Source organism: Zootoca vivipara, chromosome 4, assembly GCF_963506605.1.
Source record: "Zootoca vivipara chromosome 4, rZooViv1.1, whole genome shotgun sequence".
Lineage (NCBI taxonomy): Eukaryota > Metazoa > Chordata > Lepidosauria > Squamata > Lacertidae > Zootoca > Zootoca vivipara.
The window spans coordinates 41,875,563-41,881,562 of NC_083279.1; positions in this window are offsets into that span (position 1 = coordinate 41,875,563).

Sequence of the window (6,000 nt, forward strand, 5' to 3'; positions counted from 1 at the left end):
CACACCCACCCACACCAAACTTTATTGTACTCTGGTGACAGATGGAATTATATATCAGTTGAAAAATGAAAAGAGAGTTCAGTTTTCTGAGGCAAGGAAGCCTTGCTAGTAGCAAAAGACAAGGGAAATGAGGCCAAAAGGAAAGAGAATAGCCAAAGGATATTGAGCTTGGGGACCCAGGTGGCGCTGTGGTTAAACCACTGAGCCTAGGGCTTGCTGATCAGAAGGTTGGCGGTTCGAATCCCTGTGACAGGGTGAGCTCCCGTTGCTTGGTCCCAGCTCCTGCCAACCTAGCAGTTTGAAAGCACGTCAAAATGCAAGTAGATAAATAGGAACCGCTACAGCGGGAAGGTAAACGGCGTTTCCATGTGCTGCTCTGGTTTGCCAGAAGCGGCTTTGTCATGCTGGCCACATGACCTGGAAGCGATACACCGGCTCCCTCGGCCAATAATGCGAGATGAGCGCGCAACCCCAGAGTCGGTCACGACTGGACCTAATGGTCAGGGGTCCCTTTACCTTTATGCAGAGCTGCCCAATGATAGAGGTGATACAATGCATCCGGATGGATCATTGATCACAGAAGACATGGAATGGAATTAGGATGGAGTGACTGAGGGTTTTTGTTTTTGTTTTAGAATGTCAGCAGTTCTTTTTAAAGTAGTCAGTATATGGCTTGATTTAGCAAAACCGGAGAACTAGAATGGCTTCTAAGCAACAAATTAGATTGTTGTATTTACATATATTATTGTATTTATCTTGTGAGGTAGACATTTCTGAACTGGTTTAAAGCCAATGGATACATTACCCAATCATCATAGATGCCACTTTGCTGTGGTGTATAAACACAAGGACCTGCCTGGTTCCTTGTGACTTCATTATTCACATTGATGGAATTGCCAGAAGGCCCTCAGTGTCCTATTGCCATGGCCTGTAATCTCACTGGTACCATGTTAGAGAAGCCTCTTCTGCACTCTCTTAGTGGATGGTGACAAATTATGTTGGACCACCAGCTCCAATGGGTATTGAGTAAATCCTGGAATGGTTCATGCCAGCAGGGGTTTCCTAGGTTGCACCTCACTCCTCTTTAATGTGATAAAGAACAATAGCAGATTGTTGTTGTTTCTTTTTAAAAAAGTTTTCTTAATTTTCTGTGAAGCTGCTGAACTGTGGCAACATATAAGGCAGTGAGTGTGATAAATGTCATATAAGGGGCCCTTCTCAAAAACTAACAAGTATGTAATGGGGGGAAAATGTTTTAACACAGTGTTCTGAATCCTAACTCTTAAGATAGCCTCAGCAATGTCATGATTCAATTGTATTTCACCCCTTTTCTGTAAAGCTCAGAGAATAATTTGAGCCTTGCCTTGGACCAGTGAGATAAGCCTGATTTCAACCAAAGAAGACTTCCCTACAACTATCAAAGCTACATGGCTGGGTGGGAATTTGGACCTAGTCCTCAATCTGATTAGACAAATCCTGACATTTTGTCTATGCTTGAAATAATTCAAAGTTCCTTTTACTGCTGCCTTATTTAGTATCAACATTTCAGTCCTCTGAAGATAGCTTCAATCCATTGGTTGCAGTCAGCCAGAAAGGTGGATCTGTGACAGTTGATATTTAGCTTTTTCTGCTGTACAGAGCCCAGGCATCCAGAATGAACACACGAGTAGGGCATGGTCTCAAGACCTCCTAAGTCCCTATCTCCACAGGTATCCTTCACATGATGATAAAGGAAAATCTGGAGTTATTCAAAAGTACTATATCTCCATAGAAAAACCCTGACTTCACCAGTATTACATACCTGATAGTACAACTCAAAATAAGTGATGAAGAGAGAAAATTAATAAACAAAAATATGGATGTGCAAAATCTTCTTGTAATTTTTGCAAGTGCTTCCATCTTACCCAGGAAAAGCAGATAAGTAATTTTCAGAAGGCTAGGATTTTCCACACAGTTTGGAACCCAGCACTGAGGACGTATTTTCCCTCATTTAATACGTCTGTAGTGACTCATGAGTGGCACCTTCTCCCATGAATTAAAACTGTATTGCAGAAAGCAATCTTATGAATGAAGATGATTCAAGCAAGTACACAGAATCAGATTGAGTCATATGTACTGGGACTTATCTGCATCCCACATAAAGAGCAAATCACTGTAAACTGTCAGCTTCTGAAAGCTTCCAAAAGCTGCAATTGCACCCAAAAAGAAAGCATTTTACTGAACTATCAGTTTTATCTGTTTTACAAATCACATTCGTATGCATTTCATTCCCAAATTACTCATTTCATGAGCATCCAGGGTTCAACACTGGAAACATGATAAACCCAGTATAGTATCATTCGCTGGATTCCTTGCAATACTTGTTCATCACTGGGTTTCTTCATTTCAGAGAACTCCAAAGTTGCTGGTATAAAACTCTTAATGACTGAGGATATCTATGCTGTGTCATGAAGACTCACTGTGTTTATTACTCCCAGGCTGTGTCAGAGAAACCAAATTTTATTAAGCTGGGTCCTTCACCTGTGCTTGGAAATATTGAGAGTTTATACTTCTCACAAACAAAAATGATCTTAAATATAATATGCTTCACTCTTATATGGCTTCTTTTAGAGTTTGAAGGAGACATATAGGATGTGAACTTTTAAAATAAAATATAGCAGATTTCACCTATATATAGCAGCTTTCTTTATTCTGGAAGAGGACAATATTTTTCAGTGTTCAGAAATGTGTGGGAGCATTCAGATTTCAATGATAAATGGAACAACATGGTTGGGAAGGAAATGTCATCACCTTATAACTACCTTTTGTTATATATTGACACATTATACTTTCTTTCACTTTCCCCTGTTTGCTCCATGATGTCAAAAAGAGGATGTTCTCTTATCTGTCTCATTAATCATCTTTGACATTGTTAAAGGCTTTATCTATGGCGATCTTTCTTTAGTGTTCTGTAGTTGCCTCTAGCTCACTTTTGGAAAGGGATGCAGTGTGGTTGAAAGTGAACACTGTAATCTAAAGATACAGGTTGGTTAAGGCTGAACTCCTTTTGATTCTGCAGTGTATACTTTATGTGCAAACCACACACACACACCCCTTATATTGTACCTTGCCAATCTGCTCTGTTCAAGCATGACAAGTTTACAGCAAAACAACCTTGAGTGTGATAGACAGAAAAGGCCTTCACCTTGCAGTGACATAGGAATGACTGATGTTATGATCACCACCACCACTCTGTCATCAGTTTAATTGCAAAGACTGCAGCCAACTCTTCAGAGTGTTTGTGCTAGAATTGGACTTGATGATTTAAAGGTCAACTATACATGGTTTCAGCTTAACCTTGTTATCCTTCTGAGATAAGTCTGATGTTTGGGCTCTTTTCATGTGTTACTCTTAACCATGTTGACAGCAAAGTGGGACTGCACAGGGCAGTCTTAAGCATGCTGGGTGCCTGGGCGCCGTGGTGCGATGATCGCTCCGGCGCCCCCCCCCCCCGCCCTGTTTCTCACTGGAGACAGGGCTAAATGTGAAGCTCTGCTCTGCTGTCAACACAGATATGCCCTACTTGTGAATAACACAAGACTACAGGTCTTTTAGTTCAGTAATTAGAGTGAGGAATAAAGATCAGAATCCAGAGAACTATTTATACATGTTCAATAATGCTTTAGACTAACCTTTATATCTGTTATTTTTATGTTGTGAACTGCTCTGAGATCTACAGATGAAGGGCAGTATACAAATCTAATAAACAAATAAACTAAACCTAATACCCTAGCCTGGCCCAATGTCCAAAATATTTTGAGGGTATCAAGTTAAGGGAGGCTGGTTTAGGCTTAAGTTTATTGAATGGTAGTTACCATAACTCACACATGGAATACCAAAAGGCTATTGAAACTGAAGGAAATCACTTGAGTTTTTTTGCCTAGCCAAAGGTATCTCTTCAAATCCCAGATTTTGGGGGGCGGGGCAGGCAGGCAGTTGCTTAGACAGGGCTTTAACAGTCATATTTGTATTTTTAAATCACTGTAATCTCCCCATTCTTTTCCTCATAGTAAAAGAAAGAAACAACAACAACATCTGAAGAAGTGTGCATGCACACGAAAGCTTATACCCAGAACAAACTTAGTTGGTCTTTAAGGTGCTACTGGGATTTTTTATTATTATTATTATTATTTAATTTGACTGTGTCAGACCAACACAGCTACCTACCTGAATCTAACAGCATAGCTTGCAGTTTTGCCAGAGTTTCAGCTCAGGTTGGGGAGCTTCCCCACACTTGGCCAGGAATAGACAGCAGTAGTAATTCACGTCTTCCAAGGCATAGATTAATCACAGTTCTATAAAGTAAACTTCTGGGACTTGCTGCAGGGAAAAGGAGAGTCAGTGGTAGAAGTGCCATTGAGCTTTTTTTGTGAGGTCACTTAGAATGCTGCCAAAGGCTTGAGCTTTTGCAAATGTTTGGTTGCAAAGACTCGTCTTACCCTTTGACAGGGAGCAGGACGCTTGTACATATGGCACAGGACTTAGCTGATTGTTCCAAGAGATTCTATTATTTTATCCATCTTGTAATTTAATATATTAGCTGTATTAATGGGCCATTATAGCTGGTGAAAAATCCTACCCACATATCTGGCTGACAGTGTACAATTTGCATACTATGAAATAACCAACTTGTTACTTAAAAATAGGACACATCTTTTCATATTTGAAAACACTTAATGGCTATAATTCAGCACAGAGCTAAGCGCACTGGCCTGTGGAAACAAATGGCTAGAAACATGCCTTTAAATCTAGGTGTAGACAAATTATCTCACCATAGCTAGATTAGGTTGCTTGATGATCTGCTGTAAATTGCAAAAAGATGATAATGAAACATGTACATTTTAGGAGATTATTATTGTTTTAATACCAGAGTGTTTTAGGACTAATAAAAGAGAAAGAATTTATATTGCAATCAGCTTTATATACACAGTTACATTTTAAAAGCTCAGGAGTGCATTTGTGGACATGGAGTTCTAGCCAAAACATATCAACAGCAGATCTAAACATGTTAATATTTAAGGAAATACCTTTAAATTCCTGCATCACAGTACCTTATTTGACAGTTTTTATACTGGCATTGGCTTCTTGTCAATCCTTTTCTCAGGTTCAGCTTTCCTAGAAATCAATTGTGCTCCCATAAAACACACTTCCCACCTTTGACATAGGAATGGAAAGGCAAGGTGCTTTAGAAATGCAGAGAACATAGGGGAAATTTGATTTTTAATAGTGCACTCCATTGTTCCCTTTACTTTCTCAAACCATGCACATGAAGTATTTGGATAACACAAAATTATAAAACTTAGTTATAAAAGGTGAACATAGGACAAAACAACTTATCAGATATAGACTTTGGAATGTGTACATTTTAAGCCAATACTAATTATACGCTAGGCATGCTGTATCTTGAAACATGAAAAACCTATGTGGTTTTAGGAAAATAAGATTTTTTTTCTTTCTAGAATCAACCCACTGACTATTTTTATTGAATGCAAGGTTGAAGGTTACAGGAAGAGAATCCCACAATCCGCCCTGAAATACCCAAGTCAAAGAATGCTAAGTAAATCATTCCACAATAAAGTAAGTCATAACCTTTAAAAATGTAAAGGGGCAAAACCAGTTCTAAACAAATGGCTCAATTTTTCTTGTTGAAGTGCCATAGTGACAGAGCATTTCATAGAACCTTTATGGTTTCACATGTCTACAACATTACAATGCAGACTTACAATAAAATACTTTATGAGAGATTTGGCAGTAAAACTGGCAGCACAAACCTCTAATACAAAACCATATTGTATTGGAGTATTTCTAAGATACCACACAACAGACAGGACAGGAGAAGAAGGCAAGACATAAAACCTTAACTAATTACTAAGGAGTACTAAGTACAGCGCCAGCTAATGGTTGGTGATGTTGCTTATATATTCATTACAATATATCTGTTACACAACATAGTCTGTTTTA